The sequence below is a fragment of the Curcuma longa genome, chromosome 19 (genome assembly GCF_044706935.1).
Source record: "Curcuma longa cultivar G26 ecotype Majalengka, Jawa Barat chromosome 19, ITB_CL_G26_1.1, whole genome shotgun sequence".
In the NCBI taxonomy this organism is placed as follows: domain Eukaryota; kingdom Viridiplantae; phylum Streptophyta; class Magnoliopsida; order Zingiberales; family Zingiberaceae; genus Curcuma; species Curcuma longa.
Window position 1 is genome coordinate 611,016 of NC_133879.1, and position 13,705 is coordinate 624,720.

The window sequence follows — 13,705 nt, forward strand, 5'->3', positions numbered from 1 at the left end:
ATTTTGGTGCTTCTTCTTCTCTCGTTACTGTCGCCAGATCCTAAAACTCTGTTTTTCTTCCTCGTGAGTTCGATCGGTTTGTCTGCTCCCCCCTTCTTTTCTTTGCTTCATCCTCTACTTCGTCGACTGGGTTTATCTGCTTGCCTCCTTATTCCTTCTATTTTGTCACTTCCCATGGAAACTTTAGTCCCCTGGTACGAGACTCAGACCTCTCTGCTCTCATTTGAGGATGACGAGATTCTTCTCAGGAATCAATATGGCATTCCTTCTGATCATAGGATTAGGGTTCCTTCCTCTACCCAGCGGCCTCATCAGCCTCCTCCCATTTACATTATCTTCTTCCAAGGACAGCTGGAAGGTGGTTTGAGATTTCCTATTCCTCGCTTTCTCCAAGACCTAGCTACTTATTTTTAGTGCTCTCTCTCTCAATTAACCCCTAACTCATACCGTCTGATTTGTAGTGCCTCTATCATTTTCCAAATTTACCAGATCCCTTTTGATTCCCTGACTTTCCACTACTTCTTTTCTCCTAAAAAAGGAGACGTTGGGGTAATATATTTTTCAGCTAGACCAGGTGTTAGATTTTTAGACAAGTGTCCGACCTCTCATAAAGGTTGGAAGCACATGTTCTTCTTTGTGAAGCCTCCCCGCCCTTATACCTAGCCTTCAACCTGGAGACCCGAGATGCTTCCCCAAGCTTCTTTAGGCCAGTATCGGTCAGGGTTGTCTTTTTCAAGTGCCAAAGAGACTTTATCACATTTGCTGTTTGATGCCACTAAACTAGTGGCTAATGAAGCCCTTCTTTACCAAGCTGGCCTAAGTCCCAGTGTCATCCCTCTAGATGCCTCTCTGCGTAAGTTCCCTTTTTCTTCTAAGGTTCTTCTCACTACTAACTAATTCTTTCCTTGTCTGGGTGTAGATGAAGTCTTGTTAAGCGCCTCGGTGAAGAAAAACCTGAAGTGGGATCTTACCACCACTAATAGTTGGTGGGTCGCCGAAGATGCAGAGGAGTCTTCCGCTGCAGAGGCAAGAGCTCAGAGATTTGCCCCGGATGTAGTAGAGTCCTCAGCTATCGTCACGGGAGCAGAGATGGTTCCCCCCGAAACTTCTTCAGATTTTGTTCCTCCGGAAGCTCCTGCAGATCAGGTTCCCCTTGCTATGCCTTCGGATCAGGTGATGCACATTTATGCTTCGATCAGTCCCTGTGAAGAGGAAACCTCTGACATAGTGATAGAGCTACCCAATTTGCCGGTTTATATTGTTGATCTGACCCCGGCAACTGATTACTCATTTGCTGTTCGTGAGACTAGATCGAAGACAAGAGCCAGGAAGAGGAAAGCTGATCTTCCCAGTCCTCATCCTATTTCTGATGGGCCTGCAACAACCCTAGAGTCAGAACCGCTAGAGGTTTCTCCTCTCACAGCTATTCCCCCCGAAACTAGGACCAAGCAGAAGCATGATAAGGGCAAATCTCCTGTTGCTGTCTCAGTCTCTTTTGGTTCTGATACCTCTATTCCTGTAGCCCCAGAAGTTATTCCTCTAGCTCCCCGTCCTCCTAAGGTGCCTCGCAGCAAGCCCACTCTTGAAGTACAAGGTCATCAGTCAGTGGAGGACTTCCGTCACTATGAAATGGAGGTTTTACCTTGTTTAACTACAGAAGTTCTTTGTGAACATATGAATAGTTCGCTGGCCAAGGTACCTATTTATTCTTCCTCTTGCCCTAATTCAAATTTACTTTGCTTATGTCTCCATTATGTTATGTAGGTCTTGAAACAGTATCAAGAACTCAGTCACCGAGCTCCCCTATTGCAATCTACCAATGAGCGTCTAGAAGCGCAAGTGATGTGCATAGGATATATAATTATTCCTTATACTTTATTCGCACATCTTTCTGCTTTTCATGTTGTATTTTGTGTACATTATGCCCTTTACCTGTGCATTTGGTATTGTATTCTTTATTTCCTAGTTCGGAGGACTGCTCATATATTTGTGTGTTTCAGGATGGAAAACGGAGCAAAACAGGTGAAATGGAGTACTTATTGAAGACATGGCAAGACAGGGCCGTGCCTCATAGACACGGCCGTGTCTAACACCTCTAGAGACCGTGCCTTCCTCCTACAGCAGCCAGACATGGCCGTGTCTCCCAGACACCGCCGTGTCTCCTCAACAGAACCATGCCAAGGCATGGTCGTGTCCCTCAGACACGGTCGTGTCTCCCACCAGAGGAGCACCTACCCTTGGTCGTGCCTCAGAGGCACGGGCGTGTCTCCTAGTAGAGAGTAGACTGCCTCTGGCCGTGCCTCATAGGCACGGTCATGCCTCCCAACAGAGTATCAACTCTGCATGGCTGTGCCACATAGGCATGGCCGTGCCTCTACTGCAGCAAGGCGGCCACACTAGGCTATGTCTCCCAGACACGGTCGTGTGACGGGTGCGTGCCTGATTGATTTTAAGGGTATTTCGTGGGGGCCTATAAATAGACCCCCTTAAGAGCCCTAAAGGGGGGGAGACCTTGGAGAGCCACCGGAGCGTGCTAAAGCCACGGACGCCTCATTCCGGAGCTAGATTCGAAAATTCGTTCATCCGTCCGGATACTTTATCACATCCACGCCTCACCTTCGCAGAGATTGCAGTCCGGAGAAGAAGAATCTCATAGATAAGTCTTATTTCTTATTTTCTGCATAGATTCTTGGAATAGGATGTACTTTTCACTTTCTTCTCTGTATTGTAACCTCCCCGTTATGGAGTAGTCCTCCAGATTCTAGGATGTAGGAGGAATCGGGGTTATTGGATGATTGTAACTTGGATTTGATAATCTACCATGTTCTATGATATGATTGTGCAATTGCTTTGTGGATTTATGCCTTATACTTGTTTGATGATATGCTTGTGAATGGAATGAATCTACAAGGGTAGAGATTATTTGGAGTTTGATTAATTTTTAGGATCGTACACTCGGGACGCCTCGTGACAGGAGGAGAGTCTTAACCGGACCTTCCGAGGGATTGCTCAGGCTATGAAGAATCTTTATGAGGGATAACTAACGGTTACTCATTGTTGAGGAGAGGTCTTTAAAATGGATACCCTGTGACAGAGTGTAGGATTCTAGTAGTATATTGCGGCGCCTGAGTGACACAGAAAAGTCTTAAACCGGGCTATCTAGAATCATCTCAAACCAACATTAGTCCCCCAGACTTAGACCTTTGCTTGTCCTCAAGCAAAAAAAACCTGTATTTAGATTCATGAATTGAAAGAATAGAGTATCATAATATCTAATGAATCACAACCAATCCTATCCTATAGTTTCATTGGTAAGCTATACATTAAAATCACTCAAATGTGGCCTAAGAGTTAGTTCTCCGTGCTCGGTGCAAAAGTGGCCTTTGGTTTTAAAGTGTCAAATCTTAATCAAAGTCAAGTCGTCATTTAACCAGTTTTCCTCTTGCTTTCTGCGATAAACACTCACATGGTTCATCCCTAAAAAATAATGGTATGCACCATCCACACAAGGCCTCAAAAGAATACTCGGTATCAAGAAAAACATGCTAGATATTTCCCCAGTAACCATTACCGGTCTCAAAGGGGTATCTAGTCAGTTTCCACTCACGACACTGTTTTATATCCCTTTCTTTTTTCTTTTTCCTTTTTTTTTTGAAACAAGTGTTGCAACTATAAAAGGCATTGCAACTGTAATGCTCGCCCTTACCAGAGCCTTGACGGACGCTACAGTTTATCTTATCATTCATTCATAAATAATATCACAAACGAAAATCTCAAAATTTCGCAGCGGAAAACATATAACATGATAAAGATTTCAGATGCGATAAATAAAACATCAAATGCATGTATTGTCTAGATTGTTGAGTTCTAACAACAACAACCATAATAGAATATCAAGTCTTTAACCACACAGTTAATAATCTAAACACACCTTACCATCCTCAAACAAGTGGACAAGTTGAAGTCTCCAACAGAGAAATAAAGCAGATTTTGGAGAAGACCGTATCCCTAACAAGAAAGGATTGGGCACTCAAGCTTGACGATGCACTTTGGGCTTATCGAACAGCTTATAAAACTCCGATCGGAATGTCTCCATTTAGGTTGGTATATGGGAAAGCATGTCATTTACCAGTTGAGTTGGAACACAGGGCATATTGGGCAATACAACGCCTGAATTTAGATTTAAAGGCAGCTGGTGAAAAAAGGAAATTCCAACTTGGAGAATTAGAAGAAATAAGAATGGACGCTTATGAGCAAGCAGCATCATACAAGGAAAGAACAAAAAGATGGCATGATAAACATATTATCCCAGAGAATTCAAAGAAGGTGATATGGTCCTGCTATTCAATTCAAGACTGAAACTTTTCCCAGGAAAACTGAAGTCGAGGTGGACAGGGCCTTTCAAAATTATTAAAGTCCATCCTAATGGAGCTGTGGATATATGGGACGAAAAACTTGGAGTAAATAAGGTTAATGGACAGAGATTGAAGAGATATCTCCTAGGGGAACATTTCCAAGAAAAAGAAGATTATCTACTCATTGATCCAAGGCCCCCAGATTCATTCTGTAAAAAATAAACACTTTTTATTTTCTTTTGTAATAATCTCTTGCATTCTATTTTATAGAAATGACAAGATGTGTGAAATAAGTGCAGGGAAATAACTGTAAGACACGGCCATGTTTCTAGGCCATGTTTTAGACACACGGCCGTGTCTCCTAATTGCTGGGGCCGTGTCTTAGACACACGGCCGTGCCTCCCAACCGAAAGGAGACTGCCCAAGACCGTGTCTAAAAGGCACGGGCGTGCCTCCAAACAGAACAGCGGCTGTTCCAGCCCGTGTCTGCAAGGCACGGCCGTGCCCTCCAACAGAGAGGCGACTACTCGTGACCGTGTCCCTAAAGGCACGGGCGTGTCATTAAACCGAAGCGGCGACTGTTGCAGACCGTGTTCTGCGAGACACGGCCGTGCCTCCCAACAGAGAAGCGACCGTTCAAGACCGTGCCCTAGAGACACGGCCGTGCCTCTTTAAGTGTATATAAGAGACACGGGCGTGCCCTAACTATTCCAGCCGCCGCCATCTCAAACACGGCCGTGCCTCTCCCTTTTCTTGCCCTATTTTTCTCCATTTCTTGCTATTTCTCTCCCTTTTCTTCCCTTAGATCTCATCTGAACTCATCAACAGTATTTTCGTGGTGATAGCAATGTCAAAAAGATTCGGAAAAGCGAAAGAATCAAGCAAGGCAACTCAAAGCGGAGAAAAGGACTCAACTCACCAAGGTATGACATCGAAATTTGGCATTACTTTTGATAAACTAGAGCATAGACAAAGATTTGATGCATTAGTTTGTCGAAAAATTTTATGCACTAGATATCTAGACTGGAATACATTGATTGAGTTGGGTCTTAAGGATGAAGTTAATTTGTTACTAGTAAAGATAGGATGGAAATCCTTCATGGAAATGAATTACCCTACCTATCCAAGACTAGTGTTAGAATTTCTTAGCACCCTTGAAATTGAAAGCAAGAGTGAGGATGGAGAAATATCCTTTCGATTATTTAATGAAAATTATACATGGAGTTTCAACGATTTCAATGCTACATTCGATTTACCATGTGGTGGAAACAGAGAAATACCTGAAAACTTTAGACCCCAAGATATCTGGAGTTATCTAGGAGATGTGGGACAGTTTCATCCATCCTCTTCTAGAACATCTAGTGTAGTTAAACCTGTTTTTAAATACATGATTCTATTGATGAAGCACACCATTTTCGGAAGAGGTGAAAATAATAAAGTGGTGTGTAGAGATGAAATCCTCTGTTTATGGGCTATGATAAAAGAACAAAATATTGACACTGGTTATCATTTTTTAAATCATTTAATAAACTTGTCACGCCCACATTACACGAGTCCTATTGTTCTAGGGGGGTATATCACTAGAGTGGCATTAATGTTGGGTCTAGATCTAGATAGTTTAGAAATGATAGATGGGAATCCTAGACTAGACCTAGACTATTGTGTGGAGATGAAGGTGTTTCAAAGGGATAACATAATTTTTTCATCTAAACCCTTCACTAAGAAAGCCCCCATGAATGCATTTGATTTCACATCTTTTCACTCAATCTTGGATACCTTACAAACCGATCATAAAGCTATCAAAAACATTTTGGAAAAACAAAAAGAGATGAATGAAGATCGGTTTGATCATTTGAGACAATTGTTTGCCAAAGATAGGAGATTATTTGAGCTTGCCATAAATTTTATTGAGCAACAAAAGGAGGAATGGAAAAGAAGAGAAGATTTTAGAGATATGATGAGAGGAATTGGGGAGCAAGTTGATAATATGTATCAATATCATGCTTATCTAAGAAGAACTAAAGAATGGTTTGATGACCTCCCACTCCCAGAATTGCCTGATCTACCAGAATTCCCTCCAATATCTTCTTTTTTCCGAAGAACTTATACCCATGTCAAAGAAAGCAATAGATGAAAAGAAACAAGTCTGGGGGGAAAAAAAAAAAAAAAAAAATCTTGTAAATAGTGTAAATAGCTTGCACTTTGTTTTGAACTTTGCTTTCATGCTTTGCTTTGCACTTTACTTTGAAATTTGCTTTTGTACTTTGCTTTGAAATTTGCTTTGAACTTTGCTTTTGCAATTTGCTTTGAAATTTGTTTTGTAAATGCATGGTACTCAACTGATTTTTCTATTCTTGGCTGTGTGTTCTTCGGATCAACCCCAGACGACTACTAGCAGGGTCAGTCGACTGCCTAAGCTGAAAACTCACTTTTCCAGCTTCTTCTTCATCCCTTAGCCTTGACACAAGTCTTCAAACGCCTTCCACAAGCCTCGTGCACTTCCTTGCACTTGCTTAACACGTTTCCCTCTGCTTTGTCATGCTAAGACTTCTCTTGCCAAGAGGCCTCGCCTCCGGGACTTCGTCCTTTGCCAAGAGGCCGCGCCTCCGGGACTTCACCAAGTGCCAAGACTTCATTCCTGGACTTTCTTGTGAACTCAAGTCACACATGTTAGATCAACAAGCATTGCCTAACTTAACCTGATTTAGCCAAACATTAAAATCCAAATCATTTGGGAAAAATTGCCCCAACAATCTCTCCCTTTTTGATGTTTGGCAAAAATCATTTAAGTTAGGTCTTTAATACAACATATATATATGTTGGGAAACACTAGGAAACTCATTCCGGTGAATTCTTGCAGAACAAAAATTTTTTTGAAAATGGATTTAAGTTGCCCTCATAGTTTATCAAACCAAGGTTTGATCAACGCATTTAGATCATTAGACTATTTTGTTTGGTTTACAGGATCCAAGATAAAAGGAACAATTTATTTAAAGTGGAAACAATAAACTTTGCACCTTTTCTTCGGGATGTCTAGAAGGAAAAGATGACCCCTTGATCTTCTGCTGTATGTCCTCTCTTCTTCTCGAACGTTGTGTGGACAACGATCCTTCGAGATGACTCCACCAAAACTCTTCTCTTCCGATAAGCAACTAAGCCTTTCTTCCTTTTCTTTTTCTTCTTCTTCTCTTCTTGATTTTGGCCACCGGCCCTAAAGGGAAAGAAAGCCAAGGGAGCCGGCCCTAGAAGATCTAGAAGAGGAGAAGTAGAGAACCAACCCTAGGGAAGAAGATATCCCTAGGTTGTGCCGGCCCTAAAAGGAAGAAGGGAGGAGGTGGGCGGCGGAAGAAGATAAGGAGAGGAGCTAGATCTTTTGCCTCCGGCCCTAAGGAGAAGCAACTCCAATTGTTGTGTTATGTTTTGCCTCCTCTAAACCTCCTTTTATATATCCAAGTCATCATGAAAATTTAAGAAAGATTCTAATAAATTTTCTTATCCAGATTTAGTTTAGAAAAGATCTAATAAAATCTTTAAGAAAAATTTATTAGAAACAATCTAATAAACTTATCTAGATTTATTTTAAAAATAAATCTCTTAATAAGATTTTATTAGAAAGAATCTAACAACCTTATCTTATCTAGAAATAAATCTTTTTATAAGATTTTTTAGAACAAATCCAATAAAATCCAATGGATAAGATTAGTTATCTTTTTAATAAATTTCCATTATATTAATTTTATTCTTATCTTTAACAAAATCTTTTAATTATATCTCGCTAATATTTAACGAGATTCCATAATTAATATTTTGTTAATTTAACAAAATTAATTCATAAGTCTCCTGATGAGCGTAGATCATATAGTATTTCTAGCCTTGTTTTAACGCTCATCTACTTGTGATTCATTGCATATGCTACACTTTGTCACACCTTATTCTTTTATAATTGCATATTTCTACTCTTTTGCTTGGAGATCTGCTTTTTGTATATTTTGCTTAACAGGATGTGATTTAGAGCCAAAATGATGCATTATTGATGGTGGAGCAAATAGTGGAGAAAAGAGGCTCACACTGGCCGTGCTCGCTGTCACGGGTGAGTCTCTTATGTAGCAAACACGAAGAAATGGAGGAGAAGAAGAAACAAGGCAGAACACGGCCGTGCCTACCAGGCACGGCCGTGCCTCACATACCCACGGCCTAGACACGGCCGTGTCCCTCCAACAGAGCGACGACAGCAAGGGTCGTGCCTATCAGGCACGGCCGTGCCCACTTCTTCAGGCTGATCCAGCTTTGGCCGTGCCTCACAGGCACGGCCGTGCCTCATTTCAACAGAGACGCGACCTTGTGAGACCGTGCCTCAAAGGCACGGCCGTGCCTCCCAACAGAGCCGCGACCTTGTGAGACCGTGCCTCATAGGCACGGGCGTGCCTGGCAACAGAGCAGCGGCTGCACATGGCCGTGCCTCCTAGGCACGGCCGTGTGACGGGAAAGTACACGGGCGTGTCTACCTATCAATCTGGACAGTTCTGCAGACTTAAAGTAAAATGGGCATAACTTTCAGCTCCGATTGAACCACGGGCCGTGCCACCCCTCAAAATGGAGCTAACTTCAAGATCTACAACTTTGCTTCAGGGTGAACAGAACGATGACTGCTCTAGGCCGTGCTAAATGGCACGGCCGTGCCTCCTGATCGCGGCCACGCTGGGTGCTCTGCCCAAACTGCAGACCAAACTTCGAACCAACATAACTTTCGGCTCAGATGGAGTTATGGGTCGGTCCACCACCCAAATTGAAGATAATTCAATGCTCTACAACTTTGGTTCAGGGTCCAATTGAAGAAAATCGGGTTTACTAGGTGAAAAACCCATTGAGGCGGAGCCTTGTAAACCAGGGACAATCTGGGCAGTTTTGGGTGAGTATAAAAGGTGGAAACAAACCCAATCTTGGGTTATCTTGGGTCATTCTCCAAAACCCTTGGTCTTGGCTTGGCGGCGGCGCCTCCCCCTCTCTAGGGGAGGCCCTAAACGCTCCATCCTTCGCCGATCCACCTCGCCATTCATCTCCACCGATCCATCCTACACCGGAGCAAGAAGATCTTCAAGAGGATGCTCACGCTTCAAAGATAAGTCTTCCCTTTCCTTGTGGATGACTATTTTCATGCATACTTGTTGTAATCTTCTTGTAATGGAGTAGATCCTTGAGTTTAGGATGTAGGATGAACATCTATGTAATGATGGTGATGTATGAACTAGTTTATGTCATTTTCCCTATTCAATGAGATGTTTACATTTGTTTCATGTATCATGTGCCTTGAATGTGTTTGATGAAATGTTTGTGTGAGCGCATATGCATGATTATGAGGGGTAGATTACTTTGTAGGGAGATCCTAGGATCGTATACCCGGGACGCCTCGTGACAGGAGGAGAGTCTTAACCGGACCTTCCGAGGTGATTCCTACATAGTGGTAAACTCCCATAAGGGATATCTAATGGTTGATGGCCACTGGGACAAGGTCCTTAACAGGGTACTCTGTGACAGAGGGTAGGCGTTGGATCGTATACCGGGACGCCTCGTGACAGGAGGAAAGCCTTAAACTGGGCTTTCTAGCGCACCTTTACTAGAGGGCCACAACATAGGACTTTAAGGTCAATTGCCAACAAAGCCTGACGAGGTCGAGTTGGTATTTTGGTTAGAATCCCTACAAGGTGGTGAACATTGAGAGTAAGGGAACAAACATGAATTAGGGATATCACCTAGCATTGATGTGAAACCGAAGTCCTAAACTTATCCATCTCACCCATAAACCCCAAGCCAATCTCTCTTTCTCTCACCACACACAACCAACAATCCTCAACCAACCGTTTCCTTTAGAGTCTAGATAACTATCTTAGTGACATCACTATAGCTAATACACAGTCCCTGTGGTTCGATATCTTTTTATTACTTGACGACAACCGTATACTTGCGGGAAGCCTATCATAGTCCCGGAGGCGCGGCCTCTTGGCAAGGATGAAGTCCCGGAGGCGAGGCCTCTTGGCAAGGATGTCTTAGCACGATGAAGTCGAGGGAAATGTCTCAAGCTAGTGCAAGGAAGAGCACGAGGCTTGTGGAAGATGTTTGAAGGCTTGCATCAAGGCTAAGGGGTGAAGAGAAGCTGAAAAGGGAAGTTTTCAGCTATGGCAGTCGACTGGCCCTGCCAGCAGTCGACTGGGGTTGATCCGGAGCACACACAGACAAGCACAGAAAAATCAGTCGAGTTGACAGTCGACTGGACAGTCGACTGGCCATGGAGCAGTCGACTGATATACTACCGTTGGGGTGACAACTGGCGAATTAAATGCATATTTAATTCCCGTTGAAGCCCATCAGTCGACTGGCCCTAGGAGCAGTCGACTGGTGCATTGAATTTCATAAAAAGAGCAGTCAACGTCGCAGAGAAAAAAGATTCATTCTTTCATCTTCTTTACTGTTCTCTGGCATCTGTAAAAGCTCTTTTCTTCCTCTCATACTTCATTAAAGATCTTGTACGAGGAAGACATCGTGTTGTGAAGGTTTCTCCGCCTTCGAAGTGTGATTCGAGAAGGAGGTTTTTCTCATAGTGGAATCATCGGGCTGTGTGTGTGGATCCTTGGATTAGTCACCTCGTTGAGGTGGATACCAAGTAAATCGACCGAGTTAGCATTTGGTTCTTTGCAATCTATTCTTTATCTTTTTGCTTCCGCTAACAAATTTGTAGAGAAAGTCAAAAATCGTTATTCACCCCCCTCTAGCGAACGCACCAATCCTAACATTACTGACAACTCGAATTTAATCAACTTCTAATCCAAGAGTAGTACTCACTCAACTTTGTTATCATGCGGAACTAAGTCCACCTGCAGGGTTTACATGATAATCCTTTATGAGCTCCTCAAGGGGACATCATCAACCTAGATTATAGGACACAGTTTCCTTCTATAATCAACAACACACCATGTACATAATAATACTAAGTACATGTGTTTGTTATTATATTGGGATTAAGAGCATGTACATCGATAGTAACAGAGGTTTAGTTCGATTATATAGTCAGTATAAATCGAACAATCCTCAGGTGGTCCTGCTCAATACACACTAAGTGTACTAGTGTAATTCTATAGTCAAGACAGACTAAGACCAAATTACACTACAACCAGTCCAATGGTTTGTCCAATCCATCTTGGTTGTGAACACTGTTTATAATCTATAAGGAACTGATAACATGGTCTTCTGTGTGTGACTCCGCACACCATGTTTATCTACAATATAGATTAAGTGGACACTTGCATAAAAACTAAATGCAAACATTGACCAAAAGTAATTCTCATTTCAGAATGTTTATTTACATTGATAGCTAGGATTCTTGTATACATCCCAACAATCTCCCACTTATACTAGAAGACTACGCTGTCTCATATGCTGCCATACATCTGATCCCCATCCCCTCCACATGCCGATCAAAAGCTCTCGCCGGAAGGGCCTTCGTGAAAGGGTCTGCCAGGTTATCCTCTGATGCAATCTTGACTACAGCGACTTCTCCCCGTTTGACGATGTCTCGTATCAGGTGGTACTTGCGCTCAATGTGTTTACTTGCCTTATGGGCTCGTGGTTCCTTCGAGTTTGCAACTGCACCACTGTTATCACAATAAATTGTGATAGTCTTGGGCAAACCAGGAATCACATCTAAGTCCATCAAGAAGTTCCTGAGCCATACAGCTTCTTTGGCCGCCTCAGATGCTGCCACATACTCAGCTTCCATGGTAGAGTCTGAAATGCATTTCTGCTTTATACTCCTCCATGTTATGGCTCCACCTCCCAATGTAAACACATAGCCTGATGTAGACTTACTTTTATCCCTATCCGATTGGAAGTCAGAATCCGTGTAACCCACAGGGATTAAATTATCTGCCTGGTAAACTAGCATATAATTCCTAGTCCTTCTCAGGTACTTCAATATATGCTTTACCGCAGTCCAATGTCCCTGTCCTGGATTACTTTGATATCTGCTAACCATGCCCACGGCAAAGCAGATATCCGGTCTCGTGCATAGCATTGCATACATTAGGCTTCCTACTGCTGAGGCATAAGGAACCGCCTTCATCTCCTCTATCTCCTTTGGTGTCTTAGGACACATCTCCTTAGATAGAGGAACTCCATGCCTAAAAGGTAGAAAACCTTTCTTGGAGTTTTGCATGCTAAAAAGAAATACCACCACATTTCTGTCACACTTCTTGTATACACAAGACCCATCCGGACATTGAATAAATCCATATGACTGGATTACTTCATCAAACCGGATGTTCCAAGACCTTGAAACTTGCTTCAATCCATAAATGGACTGATTAAGCTTGCATACAAGATGCTCTTTGCCCTTTGCAATGAATCCCTCAGGTTGCAATGAATACCAACCTGTAACGACCGCCCTTCTGTCTCTCTCTAAAAGCGGGGTTACTTACTATACTTTACTTACTTGATTACTTGTATTGCTACTCTATTTAGCAATAAATAAAATTTTTTCTAACTTGAACAAGATCTTCTCTAACATGCTCAGTATTATCTATACTAAACATGTTTACTTTTCTTTCAGTCTTTCTTTTTCAACTTCTCAGTCTTTCTTTTTCAACCTTCTTTCTTTTCCCTTTTATTCTTCACCAGTCGACTGACTATAATCTCAGTCGACTGGGTATCAGTCGACTGACTATAGCCTCAGTCGACTGCTCAGTCGACTGACCTATAGTTTTCACTCGACCAATCTTTCTGTGCCGATTTTTATTGGGACCAGTCGACTGTTGGGACAGCAGTCGACTGGGCAGTCGACTGTGACTCGATTGGCACTCGACTAAAGTCTCTGTTAGCGAATTTCTTTGATACCAGTCGGCTGATGACTGAAACAGTCGACTGATATACTTGGAATTCGAGTTCAGAATACCAGAACTCTACAATTATTAATTTAAACACTTCTAAACTATCAAATTCACTTACCCAACATCCCTAAACATGTGTAGCATCTTGACTAACATATCATGCAAGTGAATCAAGGCATTTATCTCTATCTCTAAGACTTAATGCTGACACACTATGATACTTATGAAATAAGAATTCTAACAAAATCCTTAATATCTAAAACATGGAACCACATGCATGTATTCATTCTACTCACTAATCCATACTTGCATAACCACACGCTAGAGCGTAATAAAACATAATTGTGTTCTAATAGCATGAAGATCAACCTTGAGTTTTCTAGCAAATTCTAACATATATAGTGGAAACATAACATGATATAAGAATCTAATGCATAACTGAAATGCATAAAATCTCTAAACATTTCCAGCATG